Source organism: Pangasianodon hypophthalmus, chromosome 5, assembly GCF_027358585.1.
Source record: "Pangasianodon hypophthalmus isolate fPanHyp1 chromosome 5, fPanHyp1.pri, whole genome shotgun sequence".
In the NCBI taxonomy this organism is placed as follows: Eukaryota; Metazoa; Chordata; class Actinopteri; order Siluriformes; family Pangasiidae; genus Pangasianodon; species Pangasianodon hypophthalmus.
The window spans coordinates 18,977,167-19,000,562 of record NC_069714.1 but is presented as its reverse complement, the minus strand read 5'-3'; the positions used below and the strand labels follow the sequence as shown (position 1 = coordinate 19,000,562).

Sequence of the window (23,396 nt, the reverse complement as noted above, 5' to 3'; positions counted from 1 at the left end):
TGCAATAGCTAACAAGCAGATCTCTTCACACCACCCAATAGCACACAACATGGACAAAATTGCTTTGATATGAAATGCATTCACTGATCTGTCTTCAAAATTCTTATGACTAATAAGACTGTTTGTAATTTTGAAACATCATGTTTTTTTTCTGTATTACCACAATGGGAGCAATCCCACCATAAACATATATACATGTTTTTATACTTATTTATATATTGATCACTAATCAATTTATGACTAAGGATGTTTATAGGATGCATAGAGGGAAATTCAAAGTTTGGTGGGTTTCTATAAAGTTTATTGGATTTCTTTTCATGTCAAGGAGTGTATTATAATGCTACTGACAATAATTAAGACCAGAACTTTTCATTCACCTCTGCTTGGGAAAATACAGATATCTTGCAAGAGCCATATGTGGCCATTCTTTGAACTACAGCTGACATCCTCAGCCGAAAATAGCTATTAGCATTAAGTTAGAGTGAAGACAGATTACACAGAAAATGGTTGATACAAAGCCATGGGCATATTTAATAAAGTTTTGGCATCTGCTTGTGTAGCTGCTGCTCATTCACACTGGTCTCAATGGGAATACTACAATGATAGGAACTATCATAAAATTGATTGTAGTAACATACTCAAAATCGGAACATGCGAAAGAAAACACCATTTACCTCCGTGGAAGGATTAAGCCTTTTGTGGATGCATAGCATCACAATACATTTCAGTCTTTATGTAGCCCCACACTTTCAATTCAATTCAAATTTATTTGTACAGAGATTTTAACAATAGATATTGTCACCAAGCAGCTTTACAGAAATCCGATGTAGATCCAGATTCCTAATGAGCAAGCCAGAGATGACAGCAAGGAAAAGGAAAGAAAAAGATGGCAAGGCAAAACTCCCTGAGCTGACATGAGGAAGAAACCAGATTTAAGAGGGAACCCATCCTCTTCTGGGTGCCAATGGATAGTGGATTTATAAATCTTTACAGTATACAAGTGTGGAAGAGTAAAGATAAACAGTACTAAGTGTGTTGAATGGCTGTTCACTATGAAGTGTTCAGTAAGAAGTTTGCATGAGCACAGGACAGCCAGTATAATTACAGCAACAGTTCTTGGGTACAAATCTACAGTATCCAGGTGAGATTAATCACTAAATCAAGGATGAGTCTTGGGCATAGACAGTTGTTTTGGAGTTCAAATCTTTAGAGTATTCATTTCACCCCTCTTAATTGCCAGGGGTCCTGTGAAACACTTCCCTGAGCATGTGCACTCGTATACCAAGGCCTTAATCATGTAGTGATGTATAGCATGGTATTCGCAATAAATAACATGCGAGACAATCAAATACTGACATAGAGGGGATCCATATCTGCTCTATGCAGACTCTCCACAAGCCTGAGTGCTTGGTCCTCCTGAGCTGTATATCCCTGGAGATGCATCCCCAAGTCATGATCTTGTACTTTCCCTAGACAACTTTATGATAAAACCATCCAACAATGCACACAACCCTTAATTAGGACAACAAACTCCTTATGCTGCTAAACTTAGTCATTCATTTAAAACATCAGGAGGATCTGGCCATTTCTCTCCATGGAGATTACTGCTTGTTCAATCCCATTTCCTCTCAAGGTTGGACTACAACAACTCACTCCTAGCAGCTGTGGACCGTTCAGAAGTGAGTTATCAGCCTTGGGCTGGTGCAGCAGATGTTGAGACTGCAAGTACATCCACGGGAGTGACGTCTGCACCCAGAAGTATTGGGAAAAGTCTGGCGAGGCACAGGTAGACCTTTTTCCAAGTGCCAAATCAACACATTGCCAAGTGTGATTATCTCAGAGCTAGACATTCCATCAGGACAGAGCACCCTGGCCCATGACAGGCCTCACCAATCAATATATGCCTTTCCTCTAGATTTTTCAAATACTGTAGGGAGAAATGCATGGGGAAAAGTCCTGCTTCATGCTGTTTACGGTTGTGCTGCTGCCTGGTTCAGCATGCACTTTATACAGATTGCACAAGGTTAACCTCACACCTCCCTTATTAGTCAAAATGTACAGAAGATCCCAAATGAATTCATTAACAGTTGGCCATCTGACAGTGCACAAGCTCTGAACAGATTGCATGTGTCCAGCCAAAGATCCAATAAATGCTCAAGACCAACATGCCTAAGTTCTGAGGGTTTTTTGAATGGCACGCACCATGTCCATCATGTTTTCTTGTTGTTCATGATTTATGAAGCCTGTATCTATAAGCATATGTTCAAACCAACTATGAAAAGGCCTGAGGTACAGGGATGAGGTTCATCATTCAGGGCATATGACAACGGTTGGAAAGGGGACAAGGGAGAATGATCTTTGCATCATATCATATCATATCACATCACATAGTGTTGTTAGGGCAGCTGTCATCTCTGAGCACCTTTCAGGGTAGTCCTAAGGTGATCCCTGTCGCTAACTACATTGTCAGCATACATTATGCAGGTGGTTCATACTGCCCCTGAATATTTTCAATAAAGCTTGATTTAAAAAGTGAAGCAGAAGTAGGTAATGGTGGTTCTACAGAAGACGGCCGTATAATGGCAGTCTTTACAGCAAATGTCATATGTCATTAAGAGACTTTGCTGGAAGGTTTCTGCATTGTGTGCACACACTCACATGGAGGTATCCAGGTGTTTCACACCTCCCTGGTGTTATTCAGGGTTCATATAACTACAGTTACATACCTAACTAGCGTTTTATGGTACAGGTCAGTTAATTTATCTATTATAGTAAACCACATACATTTCTTGCACTCACTCGCTTTTAGTATGCGTTTTGTCCTGATCAGGGTCATGGAGGATCTGCAGCCTGTCCCAGGAACACTGGGCATAAGGCTGGAACACACCCTGGATAGGACAGCAGTCCATCGCAGATACATACATTTTTCTGTTATGGCATTAAAACTTTTGCTTCTAGTATATTTTATTTGTAATTGCATTTTCATTGTTTCATATACCATGGTATTCCATACAGAAATGGGAAGTTCAGAATCATCCATGTGATCAGATGCCCCTTCTGGGTGATGGAGCAAATATTTTGGTCATATGTACAGCCAAATGAGAGATAAAGTGTGTTGTGTCTAAAAGATTATACTGTGTTTAAAAGAAGCAGACTATGTAAACAAGCTGTATTAGAGTACTAGAGTGCCTTGTCCCTGTTGCATACATCATGGCACATTTGATATAGTAAAGATGTATCATTTTGTGTGTAATGCACAGTTTGGAAAATAATTTAAAATATACAAGCTGCACTATATATAAATAAAAATACTCTGTGTGTATATCAAACTCAATTCTTTTAGCTTCAAGGACACTAAAAGAGAATGTGTCCTCATTCCCGTCTCACTATCCCCCCCACCCTCCCACACAAATGCTTTCACTCTTTCTGTATCTCTCTTTGTTCTTTGTCCATGTCCTTATGAACCTAATGCAAGTGCTGACATATGTATTGTCTCTTCCATCAGCCTGTCTCTTTCTGTCAGCACATACCAAAATACAGTAGGTATATGAGTATTGTAGAATCTTCCTCCAGTAGTTTTCCTTCATTATATTCATTCAGATTAATGATGCAGCACTGATGAAACAGAGGTAAATATACAGCAATGTGGGCTCTAAATGCACTACCTCCTACACTGAACTGCATCTGCATCTGTTCTTCTGACATCTGGGCTGCTGAAGTTGATAATGCTTGTCTTTCAAAGATTGATAGGTAGTGTCTAGGTGCTGTATATCACTCTGTGCTAGTCCTCTGTGACTACACTGTCCTTCCCTAAAACTTTAGATAGTTCTGGGAGGTTAAATGAATCAGAGATCAGAGAAAGTATACAAGCTATACCATTGTAGACATGTGGGTCTGTAAAGATCTATGTGTGAGAGTGTTGGACAAAGAAACAGTGGGAACGTGGCAAGGAGAAAAGGCAGCAGGAGAGGAGCAGGCTGGCCCTGCGGCAAGGACCTATAATATTCTCCAGCCATCTGCTGCTGCACTCGTGCCCCTTCTGACATTGTGCCAGCCTGAGCGGTGTACAAACAGCATAAAAGTGCATAAAGCAGCAAAGAGCAAAACAAAAGAATTTCTTCTTTATTTTCTTTATAAGGCAACACTTCTTGATATTCATCAAGTCAATTTTTTAAAGTTTCAATTCTTATTCCTTACTAATCAGAATATGTAGGAGTTCCCAAATGAATTCATTAACAGTTGGCCATCTGACAGTGCACAGGCTCTGAACAGATTGCATGTGTCCAGACAGAGATCCAATAAATGCTGAAGACCAACATGCTTAAGTTCTGAGTGTATGAATGGCATGCACCACATCCGTCATGTTTACTTGTTGTTCTTGATTGATAAAGCCAGTATCTTTAAGTATATGGTCAAACCAACTGTGAAAAAGCCTGAGGTACAGAGATGAGGTTCAGCCTTCATATGATATAGTTGCGTCAAGGATTAGGGAGCATGATCTGACACTTTCATTTGCCTTACAGCTTCTTTCTTTCCATATAGCTGTAGTTACTCTGTAGTACTCCATCATTTCCATTTAAGTCACATACTGTGTTCTCTGAAAGTATTGGAATGGAAAGGCCAGTTCTTTTTCTGCTATATACTGAAGAAATTTGGGTTTGAGATCAGAAGATGAATATGAGACTATAGATTATCATTTTGGCTTTCATTTTCTGATATATACATCTAGATGTGTTGAACAACTTAGAACAAGACACCTTTAGTGGAAGACCACCCATTCTTTAGGTGAGCAAAAGTACTGGAACACATAATCTTAAGGTAAATAACACTTAATATTTGGTTGCATATCCTTGGTTGCAATAACTGCATCAAGCCAGTAACTCACTGATATCACCACACTGTTGCATTCTTCTTTTATGATGCTTTTCCAGGCTTGTATCACAGCTTCTTTCAGTTTTAGGGAGTTTCTCCCTTCAGTCTCCTCTTCAGGAGGTGAAATGCATGCACAATTGGCTTTTCAATTGGCGATTGATTTGGCCATTCTAAAACCTTCCACTTTTCCCCCTGATGAAGTCCTTTGTTGTGTTGGCAGCGTGTTTGGGTCATTATCGTGCTGCGTGATGAAGGTCCTCCCATTTAGATTGGATGCATTTCTCTGTAAACTGGCAGACTGAATGTTTCTGTAGACTTACATTATCAAAAGATTAGTGATCCCGTTCCAGAAGCAGCCATGCAAGCCCAAGCCATGACACTACCTCCACCATGCTTGACCGTTGAGCTCATATGTTTTGGATCATGAGCAGATTCTTTCTTCCTCCATACTTTGGCATTTCCATCACTTTGGTAGAGGTTAATCTTGGTTCCAGAACTTTTGTGGCTCATCTCTGTATTTCTTTGCGAATTCCAGTCTGGTCTTCGGATTCTTACTGCTGATGAGTGGTTTGCATCTTGTGTCATGGCCTCTATATTTCTGCTCTCAAGTCTTCTTTAAAGAGTGGATTGTGATACCTTCACCCCTTCCCTGTGGAGGTTGTTGAAGATGTCACTGACTGTTGTTTTTGGGTTTTTCTGTGCTTTTCTCCCACAAACAGCTTTCTCAAACCAAGAGTTTGAGAACATTCAGAGCTATTAATTGTTAAACAATCAATCTAACAGGGCAAACCTGGGCAACAAGAAGAAACACCTGTCAGGCACATGTTCCAATATTTTTGATCACTTTAAAGGGTAGGGTTCACACAAAAGGTGCCATGTTCTAAGTTGTTTAACACATCTAGATGTAAATATCAGGAAATGAAAGCTGAAATTCTGATCTATCATCTCATATTCATCTTTCGATCTCAAACCCAAACCTGTAACATTTTTTATAATATATATCCAATGAATATATACAGTGGATATAAAAAAGTCTACACACACTCCTGATACAGTTGCAGGTCTTTTTGATGTAAAACATGAAACCAAGATAAATCATGTCAGATCTTTTTCCACCTTTAATGTGTTATAGCAGCCAAGAAAATAGTGAAAAAAGGGAAAAACAAAAAATTGGAAAACAAATAGCAGTGTTTTATGGAAAAGAAGAAAAAACTTTAACCTGTTACAATAACCTGTTTGCATATAATAACCTGTTTGCTTTTATAAGGGTGCATGTGACTGTGCTTGGAATTAACTAATCACTCATGTTTAAAATCTGAAAAATCAAGAAAACTATTGCTTGCTTTAGGAGGTCTGTACACTGAAATCCAGTTTTAACGACTGTACTTGAAAACTACATTACATTTTGGAGGCCACGACTCCGCTTTTTCCATTTGTCATAAGGGATCTAAAAAAGTTGCAGTTAAAAATAAAGGTTAAAAAAGTTGCAGGTCTCAGTTAAAAATTACCAAGCAATGAGAAGTGAAAAGTCCTTTAGAATAAATGTTTTATTTCAGATCAACATTACATCAATCAACACCGTCTTCAATGACAGTGATTCCGTGGTCAATAGTGGAATAGGGGTGTAGCGATACACTCTGGTCATGACTTGATTCAATTCAGGATATTGGCTTCACGATTTTGATTTGATTCGATTCTCAAATTACATCTGACAAAGAATGAATGAAGAAAAATTATGTTAATTATATATATATATATATATATATATATATATATATATATATATATATATATAGTACTGTGCAAAAGTCTTAGGCACCCTATTTTTTTTAGTACAAACTTTGTCATAGATTTTTATTTTATGACTTCTACATTATTGATTGAGTACAAAAACTTTTTTGATTTCCAAACATTAGTTTTCCAGCACAAAATTAAATGTTACAGAAAAATGTTTGTATGTCAGTAATATGTCAAAGAAAGCAGCATATTACATAAGAGACACTTTTCAGCCAAAAAACATAATGAAGGCTGCTGGGTTTTGCTGAAAAAATAAGAAGGAAGTGTGACAGTCAAAGTCTCCAGAAGAACTGTGTCTGCTTCTGCAAGATGCTCAGTAACACTTACAGCTCATTTCCTTATAAAACTGCACAAATTGTATCTGAGACTACTATTTTTTTTAAAGCGTAGGATTGACACCAGATATTGACTTTGTTTCATTTATTACTGTTTACTGCTCTTTATAGTATTTTTTTAAAATGTAGAAACATTTAATTTCATTATTTTTGAAGGCATCATTGCTCTACAGCATTGCTTTGCACAGTACTGTACATATATATATATATATATATGTGAGGATTTGTGATTGTGAATCGTACGTTTCCATGATGCACTTTATCACATTTTTGCATCACAATGCATCATATAATGATGGATCATTACACCCCTATAGTGGAGTGTAGTCCAGTGTCTGGATGTTCTGATGATCCACTCCTCTTTTGCAATGGAACCGAAGACTCACCCGGAAGGCACGTGTTGACAACAAGCAGTCAGCAAAAAAAACAAAATAGATGGGCATATTTCTGTTCCAAAGATCGCTGACGGATAAGGTGATCCTGCCAGATTCTGCCACTAGCCAGCACGAAGCCCACTGGCACAGACATCAGTGCATGACATTTATTGTGTGAGAAGAAAAGCACACATAGCTAGTAAGGTTTTAGACATCTTTAGAGACTGTTTTTACCACTAGCTTAATACCTGACATGATCTTTGCAGGCAGACAGCCAAAACAAGGTTAGAAGGTAACCTGAAATCAAAACATTTCCTTGTCATTTTTTGGTAATATGCTTTCTTAATGTAGTCACATATTTATGCTTTCTTAATGCAGTCCTAATGTCAGAAAGGATATCATTGCACAAAACAACTCTGAATTTTTGTCAAAACCCTATTTTGTCTTTTTTTGTTGCTGTTTTCCAGAATTCAGCTGCAGTGACAACCAAGTTTTCCCAGACCACCAAACATATCTGTTCACACAAACAAACAAAACAAATGCACACACACACACAACCACGCACACACACAGACATACACACACACACACATCGCACTACTGGTGATGGTACATTACCTTTAGAAAGCTGTATGGCAGAGAGTACAAACAATTGTGATCAGTAAATTGTACGCTTCTGTGAATGCAGAGAGGAAGGGGGAGACAGAGGGCAAAAAAGGAAAATCCATATGGAAATGCTGTTTTATTATAGTCCATGATCTGACATTCTCACTTCCAGTGATCACCAAAAATCTTCTCCCACTCTAGCACTCGGAATTTTTAAAGTCAGTCATTCTCTTTACCAAGAGAAACAAGTCCAGTTCAAATTGTGACAGTGAAAATCGATTTTAACTTTACTTCTTTTTTTTATCTTTATATCTCTCAGGCAGAATCCTAAACAGTGATTTATACGCCACAGAGGTCCACAGAAGCGCAGTTCTGAAGCCCAGGCTTAAACTTGTGCCCCTGCATGCACAAAAACTACTAAAGGCCAAGGATAATATAAACACGTGCGTGCATCAACATTCAGACAGTTCACCAAGGCCTTTAACATGGCTGGTGGATAAACAGGGACAAGCTGACATTTAACACAGCACTTTTCAAAGCACTGGGATGACTCCCCAGAACTTTTTATTGAGTTCATACTCATGTCATGTCAAAATATGTTTAAAAAAATCCTTTCTCCACAAGTTCATGGCTCATATAAGCAAACACAGGACAGAACCAGTTAACACCTCCATTTCAGCCAGAGAGTGAGAGAGAAAGAGAGACAGAGAGAGAAAGATTTCATAAAAAAGTAAAACCTGCGTGACTTCATGATTAGCATGAGGGCTGCTGCAACTCAATTTATTATAACCCCATTTCCAGAAAAGGTGGGACGCTTTGTAAAATGCGAATAAAAACAGAATTCAAAGATTAACAAATCACATAAACCCATATTTTATTCACAACAGAACAGACAACATATGAAATGTTTAAAGTGAGACATTTTACTATTTTATGAAAAATATCAGCTCATTTGGAATTTAATGGAGTTGTAAATATCCTAGCGACTTTTTGTTTGCTCACATTTCTTACTACTTTCCTAAACTTAGTTTTGATGTTCCTCACAGATGCTAGGAAAGTTTTATGAACAGAGCAAAAATAAGCATGCCAGGTTGGAATAAACAACATCCATTACTTTTTTCAAATTAGATTTTATTAGGTTTGTGGAGATGCATTATTACTTACAGTTATAAACTAACTAAGAGTGAATTATTCAGCTTAAATGTTTTATCATTGAAAAATTCATGCAAGTACATACCATGCACTCGGTATGTGTGCTAAACATCTAATCCTAGATTAAATTACAGAAAGGGTATCTTGGTTTTGCTCAATTAACAAAAACTTTTGTGACCTTATTTCACTGCTACCTTATTTTTTTTTTTATCATTATTTTCCATTAGAACCGCACCTGTCTAGTATTTCTCTTAAATAATTAATACCAAAAAGACAAAATTGTGAATGGAATATTGTCATTAAAAAAAAATCCTGGATATTAGATTGGACTGGACATATATTCCAATCAGATCCAATGACACATTTTATGCAACGTGTTACGTTATGACATGCATATGAACACAGAACACCAAGTGCCATCCGTGTCACATAAGATGACAACATGAGCTTGCTGAGATATGGTGATATGGTGGTAGCATCAGATGAGTACTGGTCAATATTCAGACCTCTGAAATCAGTATAAAAAAAAAGCAAGCTTATTTGCCAAGAAACTCTGATATACATTAAATAATACCAATATTCGCCATATGGAGATGATGCTGGATGTCAGGAGCATGTATACAGATTCCACGGCATCACTATTACTGACTGGAGGGCTGTCTTTACTCAGCTTGACACAGAGTGCACAGCAGGCCCTGTGAAAGAGTCTCTGCAAGAGCAAGTAGTATTGCAGAGACCTTTGACAATGCACTGTCACAGTAAGTTCAATTTGCCAAACAAGCAGAGACCAAAATTTGTTACACCGAGTCATGTCACAGTGACACAAGCTCCTCTAGAAATTCATCTGGCAGCGTTCTATAAGAACAGAGTAACGCGTACACAGGAAGAAAATGAACCCATGATCATTTGCCCTACAACAATTCCGAAGCAATTTCCCCTAAATGTAATACAGAGATGTAATGAGCAATTTGGATAATATGCTGTTCATGTAATGGGCTGTTCCTGAACTCGGGCACATCGTGCTTTAATACACTGATGACACTGGAGTCCTAGCTGAACCTTCTGAAGAAGAACATTACAAGCAAGATGAGACAGTACTAAAAACAAGAGACTTTCTTTTAAAATTGCCTTTGATAGCCTTAAAAGCTCTGCAGAGGGTGTTGAGTATTACTGCAAATTTGTCCCATGGTAACGTCTCATTTGCTGCAGCACAGATCTTCTTGGCAATTTATCACTTCCCTGACAGCCACTGACCTCAGTAATAGCACTGATCCCACACTGACCACAGGGAGGTCACTGGAGAGATGTGTGATTGGTTTACGGACACACTCACACACACACTAAGTTATTAGTAGGATCTCTAATATATATATATATATATATATATATATATATATATATATATATATATATGTACACATACATACACACCTATCAGCCATAAGATTAAAACCACCTGCCTAATATTGTGGAGGTCCCCCTTGTGTCAGCAATACAGCTCTGACCTGTCGAGGACTGGACTGCACAAGACCTCTGAAGGTGTGCTGTGGTATCTGGCACCAAACTTTAGCAGCGGATCCTTTAAGTCCTGTAAGTTGCGAGGTGGGGCCTCCATGGATCAGACTTGTTTGTCCAGCACATCCTACAGATGCTCGAGCGGATTAAGATCTGAGGTATTTGGACGCTAAGTCAACACTTTGAACTCTGTCATTTTCCTCAAACCATTCCTGAACAATTTTTACAGTGTGACAGGGCGCATTATCCTGCTGAAAGAGGCCACTGCCATTAGGGAATACTGTTGCCATGAAGGGGTGTACTTGGTCTGCAACAATGTTTAAGTAGGTGGTATGTGTCAAAGTATCATCCACATGAATGCCAAGACCCAAGGTTTCCCAGCAGAACATTGCCCAGAGCATCTCACTGCCTCCACCGGATTGCCTTCTTCCCATAGTGCATCCTGGTGCCATCTCTTCCATAGGTAAGCAATGCACATGCACCCGGCCATCCACAAGATGTAAAACGTGAATCATCAGACCAGGCCACATTCTCCCATTGCTCCATGATCCAGTTCTGATGCTCACATGCCCATTGTAGGTGTTTTAGGTGGTGGAAAATGGTCAGTATGGGCACTCTGACTGGTCTGCGGCTAGGCAGCCCCATATGCAGCAAGCAGCAATGCACTGTGTTTTCTGACACCTTTCTATCATAGCAAGAATTAACCTTTTCAGCAATTTGTGCTACAGTAACTCTTCTTTGGGATCAGACTAGATAGGCTAGCCTTCGCTCCCCATGCACATCAGTGAGCCTTGGGTGCCATGACCCTGTTGCCCGTTGGCCTTCTTTGGACCACTTTTGGTAGGTACTAATCACTGCATACCGGGAACACCCCACAAGACTTGCTGTTTTGGAGATGCTCTAACCCAGTCATCTAGCCATCACGATTTGGCCCTTGTCAAAGTCGCTCAGATCAGAACATTTCGTTCATGTAAATAGCACATTCAATTTACCTCCACTTACCTGCCACTCAATTTGACAACTCTATAATCTCATGTTTAAATAATATTTCTATTTCCTGTCATGCTTTGACAGGCATTAAATGTTGTGCTCAGAGCAACTCAAACTGTAGAGGCTGTACAGTACAATATAAAATGCATGCTCTCCTCAGTACAAGCTTTTGGAAACAGCACTGCCAATAGGAATAAACTTGTAAAACACCAATAAAACATTAGTTTATTTCCCAACAGGTTTATTTCATAAATCAAAACCCCTTAAAGGGAAAAAATAAATAAATACCAGCAGGTACCTTACAGTACAGCTGTCGCGCTTTTACATGATGTCTCAGGGGAACTCAGTGAGATGCAGAGTACTATTAATACACCAATGATGTACTTAAACCGGAAAAAAATTAAGTGAGGACCGTCGGACACTTTTTGCACTGAGTAGCTGCGACCTTCTCTACGTAGAATAAAGGAGCGGAGCCACCAGAGGGCACTGCATGTTACATTTAGCTGTGTGGGCAATGCGAGGAGAGAATACGGCATTATGGAGAAGGCACAAATGAGTATGAAAAAAAAATTTGACATCTAGGGTTTTAAAATTGCTCCTTTTGATTATGTAGAGGTTGTGGTTCAATGATGTATGGTACTGTGTGTTACCTTTTCATTTCCATTTAGTACAAACAATGTTTAATTTGAGATACTACCCTACAAAAATGAATTACTATATACTCATATGTAGTAATAATAATAATTAAAAAAAAAAGTCTTGGAGCTTCTCCCCTTTCTGATCTAATGTCTCTAGCAGCGATGAGCTGCTTCCAACCAAACAATGTACATAAATGCATTCAACAGAGGATCCACTACAGAATATGAACTAGACTATGGCCAATTATTTTTCATATGTTTATCAGCCCTGTTACAGCATTTCAGCTGCTCAGGTCAGTTCACCGAAATATTTTTTCTGGGTCTGCATGTGGACCGTGCTCCGCCAGATGAAAACCCCCAATAATATATAGTGCATAATACACAGTTTCAGATGCAGCTAAGCTCTTCCCAGCAGCTATAGCTAATAGTGGGAAGCTATTCATGAAAATGACAGAGGCTTTACAAATGAAACAATGAATTCATTTGCCGTACGCTGAAGCGTGTAACAGGATGAAGTAGGTTTGGCAGGCCTTGTGGTCTGGTAGAAATTGGGCTGAGAGAAATCTAGTTTGTGGTGCATTATTCATCATCCGTCCAGCCTCTGGATATAAAATGCTTCAAGCAGAGCTTGTTAAATGTAATCTCACTTCAAGAGCCACAACTCCGCAAAATCAGGTTTATTTTTTTCAGGTCCCTCTTGGAGTCGAATAAAATCAGGTTTCCAAAGACTCCTCATTCCCAAAGCACAGCATGACGAGGAGGCAAGCGCTCAGGGCTGGTGGCATGTATTAATACATCATGAGCATGTCAGGGCACACAGCATTGTGCCCATGAGCAATGTGCTTAACCCCAAAGTGTTTCAGTGAACCTGTGGTTATCCATGGCAAAGATTTGAAAACATTACACACAACCAGCTTATAAATTTTATTTAAACCAGTGGTGTATCCAGTGGCTGGGATTAGAACAATTTGAAAAAATCTGGCTGTGAAACACGACTCCTGCTCTCTGATGTTCAACTGAACAGAACTCCAGTCAAAGTTTGAGAAGCGAGCTGTAGTTAGGGCTCAAGGTTCAAAGTCAGAGCCCTGACTTTGTAGAATCAGCTTTACATTTTAATAAATGCTTGGCTCTGACTTTTACAGTCTAATGAACACTCTAACAGACCAGAACTTGCTCTCAGATGCTTAATAAATATGGGTTCTGGCTTGCTGACAATGGGTCACAGAAATGCCACTAGTACTCGCATTGGGCGACATCTGCTCTGTTTTTCTCACAGCACTGTGGTAATGCACCTTTCTTTAATTACCATCTATAATTCACGTCCAATTGATCAGAATTATTGACAGATAGATTAAAAGTAAGAGGAGAGCGGTGGTTAAAAAAAAGACATTAATCGTTGAGAAGGCGAGGGCGGAGAGAGAGCAGCAGCGGCATGGTGTTACAGAGAAGTCATTCGCCATTCAGCAACATCACATGCAATTTTGCACTAGTCAATAACCCTCACACCTACATACAGGGCACATTTACATTAAAAATACTGACACAGATCATTCAATTTAATTCAATTTTACATGCATGGCACTTTTAACAGAGGATATTGTCAAAAAGCAGCTTCCAGATGTAGATTTACTAGATCCCTAATGAGCAATCCAGATGCGACCAAGGAAAGACTCCCTGTGACAACACGAGGAGGAAATCTTGAGAGGAACCGGACTCAAAAGGAAACCTGTTGTTTTCTGGGTGACACCAGATAGTGAAGGTATAATTCACTAGTCTTCCACGGCAGTATACTATAATGTAAAACACGATTAAGTGTGCTGAAAGGCTGATCTGTATAAGCATCACAGTGTTTATGACTCCGGCAGCAGTTCTTAGGTACAAGTCTACAGTATCCAGGTGAGATTATCCACTGCAGAAAGGGTAACACTTTCAGGAAGCGCAAGCTTCAGAGCGATGCCTAACTGTAGGCCTTGTTATTTATAAAGCTAAATGCGAAATCAAATTAAGACTGTTAAAGCGACAGTTAAAGTAAGACGTTAAAGCACCTGATTGGCTCACACCAACTCTGGCTAAACCCAAGCACTTCCTGTTGATATCTGCTCATGCTGATGGCTTGTGTATTTCTGAGCCTTTTTTGTTTATATGACTGTTTGCCCTTTTTTGTCCTTTCTGTCTCTTTGTATATGATTATGAACCAACTCTAACCATGTCAAGCAATATGTTCTGACTGAGAACAAAAATTCTAGAAAAGCTACAACAACCTCATTTAGCGTTGGACTCCATATTGTTATTGCTCCATGTGCCAAAATCAATACAGCTCTTTTAAACCAAGCTACTGGGAATAAATAGAAGGAAAGGGAGAATGTAATGATTACCATGATTACAAAATGCACACACACACTCACACACACTCACAGGCACAGCAGGGTTGCTTCTCTTGTGCATTAAATTAAGTCAGTCCCCTGAAAAGCAGAATTTCAGGTGTTTATGAGGAAAATTACGAAGCCGTGCAATATTGTGGATCCAGGCTGTCAGGACACAAAAGAATGAATGAATGTTGAACAGCCTTGATCCCTTGATTTACCCTCTTGGCTCTAAGCAATGCATAATGTACATAATACTGAATGTCTGTTAAAAAAGCCTATTAAAAATCCAATTTCTGAAAGCTGTTATTGCTGAAGGGAATCAAATGGGCCTCTAAGTTACTCAAGCTGCAGCAACACTTACAATGTTTGCATAAGCTTTCAGAAACTTTACCAAAGAAATGCCAATGAAAATTAAACACAGGCAACAGTGACAGTGCAAAAGTGAGACTGATTTGACAGGTAAATACAGGAGATTAACAACAACAAAGCCTCTTTTTAAAGCGTAATGCAATGAGCCACTGACTAATTCTGTAAAATCAGACTGCAATAAAAAGTATAAAGATATATAAAAGTATATCCATTTGGCCCAATAGAGAATTCAGTAAATGGCATTTAAGGCTCTCAGTAAGCACCTTTACTGTCTTAAAATTCCCACTTCAAATAATTTTAATGAGTAAAAGCATTAAGCACTGTGGTTAGAGGAAAACGTCTGCTGACAGACCTCAGAGCCAAAGACTGTAATTTGCACATTTCTATTTTTAAAAAGGAAAATTAAAAGAGTGAGCTGACTGGGACTTGCATTACTTCTGCATACTTAAAACTCAATTTATACGGTTACCCTACAAAGCACTACTTACCTATTATTTATTTTAATATCTCAGTAATACTGCAACCTTGAAATTATATGGGTCTACCCGAAAATATTATGATATTGAGCCATAAAGTTTGGAACTTCAATAAAATCAGAGCAGATCTTTTTTTTTTTTTTGACTATTTGACTATTATACTTCTAAGCAATATTTTTGTACAAACCCTCACATACATTCAGTGGCATGTACATAACTCATTTATAACTAACCGATTTTTACCAAACAACACAAATCAAAACAAAACATTCAGATAGAACATTGTTATTCCAAGGTCTTGACTTTACTAGAACGAAATCTACCTTTGGTCTTCATAATACAGTTATAAGCACTGGATAAATCTTTTATAAAGCAGTGCTGGAGGTGTAATAGGTTTAGGCTTAAAAGTGTAAGGTGACTGATTATTTTTTGTACTTTCTTGGTCCTTATTGTGAAGCTTTTCACACATCTGTAAAGTATATATTCCATTTATTCAGCTGATGTATGGGTATTATGGGAAATATATATAGATATAGAAGGTCTTCATTAACTTATAAGCGTGATATGTAGCTTCAGTCTAAGTCATAAATCAACACAGATTTTTCTCTGCACATGCATTTAAAAATAACAAAGTCAAACTATTCTACAAGGTTATATCTTGTGTTTACTTGGGGTATTAATTTACGAGGTTAATTAGATTGCCTTTGGGAGTGTAATCATTCAACCATGTCAAGTGTGACTGAAATGCAGCCGTTAGAGTTGAGGAAAATAATACAATATTGTACCTCATACATATGCTGCCCTTTCCACATCATGACCAACATCCTCAAATGATCTGTGGAGACAGAGGTCACAGGTTATTAAAATGCACTTGAGACAATGACAAGCAAAAACAGAAGAGGGAGGCGGGGATGAACAGAAAGACAGAAAGAAACAGTGAGACAATCAGGGAAAGGATGACACAAAAAGAGATGGATGGAGGATAAACGACTGCATTTTTATGAGTCTGTCAGAGAGTGTGACTGGAGCAATTGATTATTAGTCTTGCAGTGTTTGGAAAGTGCGACCTGTGACCTGTCTCTGTGAAGCCACACTCAGGAGATTGATGTACTTGAAGACAACAGAGGCATTACATTTTAAAGCAAGAATATCTGCTGCTGAAAAGAGCGCTTCACACTTCGCACGCTGTCTGTTTCATACATGTGTTTAGCATTTTTCTCCATGGCTGGAAGCCCTGATTTACAACGATCCAAAATAAAGAGTGCTAATTTGCATGTGCAATCCTGATACATTGCTTGTACTGTTATTGGGTATGCTGCAGGTGGATTACAAAGAGAAAAATGTGTAAATGAAGTACTATGCAAAGTAGGTTGTAGAAATGGCATTTAAATTAGTTTTGTTTGGTCTTCAAATGGCAGAAACCTGATCTTTGACTGATTAATCTGTGCACACAACTGCTTCCTGAAATAACTGACAGGCAGTAAATCACACTGCTCGTGCTAAATTGATCTAGCTGTATAGATATCTTATATGTGGTATTAGGCAGAAACAACCCATATTGCATATTAACCAAGACATACGTGCAAAACGGGCAGCATATGCAGCTTGCATTTTTTGGTGCACAACTTCTGTAAAATATACACTCCATTCATTCACCTGACATATGGGTTATTTTAATATGTACAGTTATAGAAGACCTACATTAAATTTAAATGGTGCTACATATTTTTAATGCAAATATAGCACCATCACTGCAATTTTGAAGCACTGAATTCCATGCTCATGTATGAAAGAGATAAAATAAATACACTTCCCAAAAGGTAAGATGACATGGATACTTCATCATCTCAATCCTTCACTGATGACGGTTTGTAAAAAATCACAAATACAACAGTCCCAAACAGTCTCTCTAGAATGATAATCAAGGGTTTCTTCTCACTCTTTCATTTGAAGATAATCACATACTAGGGCTGGCTGATATGGCAAAAATATTACATCTAAATATTTGAAAACATCTTTATAACACCTGATATATATCACAATATATAATTTTGCTGAAGGTAAAATAAAATGTCCAGTCAGTTACTTTTTACAGTGAGTAACAAAGGAGTCATGAAAGCACTGACACCTGATAATACTTAAAAAAAAAAAAAAAAAAAAAAAAAAAAAAAGTGTATCATTATGTTAATACATCACAGTATCGACATCACATCGGCATATTGCCCCGTCCTATTGTATACTACACAAAACTGCTAATGTATTTGATGACTTCTAAAAAAGAAAGAATGTTCTTAAAATATAATTACCATTTTCAGAATGTCTTTTAATTAATAACCGTCTGCTTTCAGCAAGTTACAGAAATCATCAGCAGATGTCAGACGAATATGTTTTAAATCAGTTTATCACCATGTACCTCTATCACTTTCTTTATCTGAATAGTAAATCACAGACATTGCAGTCTTTGAACCCAACGCTCTGAACATATATTAAATTTCAGTCATAATTAAGAGTTATTTCTGTAGTTGGCTTCCATTAGGTCTAATTTAAATAATACCAGGCTTTTTTAATTCCTCACTGCAGTTTCAGTGCAATGATCATCCATTTTGCTTTCTACTAATAGACCCATCAAAACTTACTCACAAAATTTCTTCAAAAATGAATCCCTTACATACCTTCCTTTATTCAGTAACTACTACAATGACCACTTTATTAGGAACACCTGTACATCTCCTCATTCGTGCACTTATCCAATCGGCCAATCATGTGGCAGCAGTGCAATAAGGAGATAGGTCAAGACCTTCAGTTAATGTTTATATAAAACAACAAATGGGGAAAAGGTGATCTCAGTGACTTTGACTGTGGCATGGATGTTGGTGATGGGCTGGTTTGAGTATTTCAGAAACTGCTCTTCTCCTGGGATTTTCATACACATCGATTTACATAGAATGGTGCGAAAAACAAAAACATACAGTGGCTTCCACGCAGTTCTGCTGGCAGGAAGGCTCAAATAACCACTCTTTACAACTGTGGTCAGCGGAAAAGCATCTCAGAATACACTGTTGTAAACTTGAGGCAGATGGGTTACAACTGCAGAAAAATGCATCAGGTTCCAATCCTGTCAGCCCAGAACAGGAATGTGAGGCTACAGTGGGGACAGACTCACTGAAACTGGACAGTTAACAATTGGAGAAATGTTGTCTGGTCTGATAACCTTGATTTCTGTAACATGACACAAGATTTGCTGTCAACAACATGAATCCATGGGCCCATCCTGCCTTGTGGCACCAGTCCAGGCTGGTGGAGGTGGTATAATGGTGTGGGGAATGATTACTTGGCACATATTGGGCCCCTTAATTCCAATTGAGCATCATTTGAATGCCACAACCTATCAGTATTGATGCTGACAATGGCTGACCACAATGTAATCTTATAATGGCTACTTCCAGCATAATAATGTGCCATGTCACAAAGTGAAAGTCATTTCAAACTGATGCCACGAACATGACAATGAGTGTACTTTAATGGCCTCCCCAGTCACCTCATCTGAATCCAATAGGACACCTTTAGGATTCGGGAGAACAGGAGATTTACAGTATGGATTACGGGATGCAATCACGTCAACATGAAAAGAATATTTCCAACATCTTGTGGAATCCATGCCACGAAAACTGATGCAGTTCTGACAGCAAAGGGGGTCCTACCTGGTATGATGTTCCTAATAAAGCGGTAGGTGAGTGTACACTCACCGCCCACTTAATTAGGAACACCTGTAGAACTGCACATTCATCCCGTTATATAATCAATCATGTGACAGCAGAATAATGCAAAAAATCATGCAGATGCAGGTCAAGAGCTTCAGTTAATATTCATATCAAACATCAGAATGTGGGAAAAAGTGTGATCTCTGTGACTTTAACAGAGGCATGGTTGTTGGTACCAGACGGGCTGTTTTGAGTATTTCTGAAATTGCTGATCTCCTGGATTTTCACACATAACAGTCTCTAGAGTTTACACAGAATGGTCAGAAAAACAAAAAACATCCTGTGTGTGGAGGGTCTGCAGGCTGAAACACCCTGCTGATGATAGAGATCAGAGGAGAATGACCAGACCGGTCTGAGCTGACATGAAGTCTATAGTAACTCAATTAACCACTCTTTACAACTGTGGTGAGCAGAAAAGCATCTCGGCATGCACATCAAACCTTGAAGTGGACGGTCTACAACAACAGAAGGCCACATCAGGTTCCACTCCTTTCTTTCTTTACATTCTTTCTTTACTTTATTTATAAAGCACAATTAAACACAACAACAATAACTCCTGTCAGCTAAGAACAAGAATCTGAGGCTATCATGGGCACAGACTCACTGAAACTGGACAGCTGAAGACTGGATAAAAGACCACTTTTTTTTCTAATTTTTTGTAATCAACTCTGCAGAGTTTAGCATGTATAAAGTTATATATAAAATTATGTATAAAGGCTTTTCCCCAGATTTCTACTAGCTCTATAACCAGTGGAATCTCAAACTCAACATTTTTTTTTTTACAGCAGAATGCTACTAGAGAGAACTTATTTATGTGAACATTTCAGGTTCGTATCTGGTCCCCCACCAGAGATATTCAACCCGAAAGTAAGGGGAATTTTTAAAAAATTGCACTTTCTCGCCTCCATAAAAAGATAAGAGAACTCTCAAACCTGAAATGTTCTGCATGCACACTATACTTACCTAGGTTTCCCCTAAAAAAATTAAGACTGAGACTCAAACCCTTCCCATTATAAATTGACCCTAATAATGAAACTGTGAGCAATCTTGAGAATTACATTAGGACTTAAGTTCTAAGTTTAAGGAACAAAAATGTGTTAAATTTTTATATATGTCCATGTACCTTGTAATGTGTTCTAGAGATCAGTTTTTGTTCCAAGGAACTAAGACCATCCTGAGCCAAAATACTGAGGTTTCTGTAAACAGCTGTATAACCAAAATCTGTTGTGTGCCATGACACAAATATGGCTGTCATTTTTAAACTAAGTGAAATAAAATACTGGTGGTTTTGCAATGCCAATACATAGAGGTAATCATTCAGATAAAAATTATAAAAATTAAAAACGGTCAAGCAACCAACTTTACAATTATTGGACCACTTGAGATGGACTGGCCCAAGGAATCGTATCTAAAGAAACAATTTTGACCTAATGAATATGTCAGTGAACCTGTCAGTTCACCTTTATCGTTGCCGCTTATCTTCTGTCTCCTGAATAAAAAAAAAATGAAGCTCATATGAATAACATGCCTCTATGATTGTACTGTCATGGAGCGTGTGATGGTTACACTGGGTAATAATGTCTCACTCATTCAGCAGGGAAATATTTAGATTATCAGTTCAGTGCACTCATATGTAAATAAGCTGTCTGCTGTAATGATGAATGTGCTCTGTTCTGTGAGCCTCTGCTGAAAAGGCCTTGTGATAATGAAAACTGAAGTCGAATTCCTCTCTGTTTTAATTTCACAAATTCCTCAGCTACTGTGGCAGTGACAGTAAACAATGTTATTAACCACTATTCCCACCATGCTATATTCATTCTTTTTTTTTAAACTTTGCCAAGAGGAACAGTTATTGCTGAGATATTAATTGCTGTAGACAGCTGATGAACTACTGGCATGGAACTGCAGGGTAATTAAGGAGGCAGATTCATCATATTTAGTGTTGTAGCAGTGGCAGGGTGACAGGCCTGAGACTGGGAGAGGTGCTCCCAACTGAGATGAGAGAGATACAAACCACTTTGAAATATGTCATGACCGGAACACTACAACATTCCTCCACATTGTTTTCTATGTAAGTAATGTTTAGGGAAGTTATTTTCAACATTATGCCTCCGCTACATCCATCCAACTAGCTGTCTGAGATTCTCATTAGTGCAGTATTTCAAGAAAGAGTGGTTGAATTTTGTAAGATTTACATGGAATTATTATTGTAACCAGCAGATGAAGTGATTACATTTTGGAACTGATCCAAACAGGGTCAAGGTTACAGCAAGATCAAATATAAATAGTGAAACAGTTTTTTTTTAAATTGCTTCGTTCCTGTTTGAAGTATATTTTAAGGGTATTTTGACATACAAATGAGTAACAAGAAGGACAAGACTTGTTGGTGGCGAGTTCTACTTGTTTTAGCTGATATTTTACTTTTTAAATTTATTTAAAAGAAAAAGTAGTGCACATGCACAAATGATATTGGCAGCAATTGCTACACACTTACAAGTGACAAAGTGTAAGTGGCATCACAGACTTGTCACCTGCTAGTGTGAACACAGAGTGAGAAAGTTGGGTATTCCAAGCACACCATTACAGCACCGTGGTCAGCTCTGTTGCTCTCGACCAGAGCACTTAGAAGGCAGTTCAGTACTGTGGAGAGAACCACAACAACCTCTCTGTTCTCTGTATGAATCTCTCCAGTCAACAAAGGCACTACAGACACATATTCAGCACATAGTGGTAGTGGTGTGATGGTTGATCTGCTATACAGGTTTTGTTCATAGAATTATACTGGTATTGGAATACTTCCACATGAAAAAAAACAAAACATTACATATAATCCACACAGACTGCAACTGAGCAAATGATAAAAAAAAAAATAGAGACATGATTTTCTTTTGCAGGATCTATACTATCAAAAAAAAAATGCTGCAGTGTCTCTATTTCAGCAACTACTCTACTCTCACCTCCACAGTGGTGTCATTGGTCGGTTAGTAATAAAATTTATGTGATTAAGTGTTATGGATGTGATAATATTACCAAAATGTATTTGTATTGATGGGAAAAGATGAATCACTCTGTAGTCCAAGACCATTAGCTTAAATAATTAACAATGCTCTGCACCAGTTATGATGTCTATATCTTCCAAATAACAAGCAAGCATGCGTATATTTATCAATGAATTACTACAAACAGTGTGGTTAGCAAAGATGCTCATATCCTGTAATAAAATGCTCAGCATTAGAGCTTTGTAGCTGCTTTGCTGTGGTTGGCCTGCTTGTTGGTGTTTGTCTGGGTAGATTACGGTATATTCATGGACCATTTTCACTTACAACATATGTGCACTGTCAGGTCCATATGTTTTTGGACAGTGACACAATTTTTGTAATTTTGCCTCTGCACACCACCACAATGGATTTGAAAAAAAGCTATTAAGATGTGATTGAAGTGTAGACTTTCAGCTTTTCAGGGGTTTAACAAAAATATTGCATTAACAGTTTAGGAATTGCAGCCATTTTTTACAGAGTCCTCCATTTTCACAGGCTCAAATGTAATTGGACAACTGACTGATAAGCAGTTTCATGGCCAGATGTGGCCTGTTTCCTCGTTATTTCATGAAAAGTGAAGGAGATAAAAGGTCTGGAGTTGATTCCAAGTGGTGAATTTGCATTTGGTAGCTGTTCATAGGAACTCTCAATATGTGGTCCAAAGAGGTGTCAATGCAAGTAAAGAAGGCCATCATTAGGCTGAAAAAAACAAAACAGACCTACAGTATCAGAGAGACAGCAGAACCTTTAGGAGTGGCCAAATTGGTACATTCTTAAAATGAAGGAATGCACTGGCGAGCTCAGTAACCCCAAAGGCCTGGAAGACCACAAAAGACAACTTTACTGGATGATCACAGAATTCTTTCTCAACATCTAGCTAAGTCAAGAACACTCTTGAGGAGCAGGTGTATCATTTTCAAAGTCTACAATGAAGAGACGCCTTCATGAATGTAAATACAGAGGGTTTACCTAATGATGCAAACCACTGATAATACTCAAGAACAGAAAAGCCAGATTAGACTTTGCTAGAAATCATCTAAAAAAGCCTGCCCAATTCTGGAGCAAGATTTTTTAGACAGATGAAACCAAGATTAACTTGTACCAGAA

General features: G+C 38.2%; 1 protein-coding gene across 1 annotated transcript in view; it reads right to left on the bottom strand.

The window, feature by feature from the left end:
- The window catches only part of b3galt1b (UDP-Gal:betaGlcNAc beta 1,3-galactosyltransferase, polypeptide 1b), a 111,800-nt gene that overhangs the window by 35,653 nt on the left and 52,751 nt on the right, over positions 1 to 23,396 (bottom strand). The window contains exon 2 of the mRNA XM_026946525.3: positions 16,276 to 16,325. The gene's annotated coding sequence lies outside the window, so the exon portion shown is untranslated. The remainder of the gene's footprint in view (positions 1 to 16,275; positions 16,326 to 23,396) is intronic.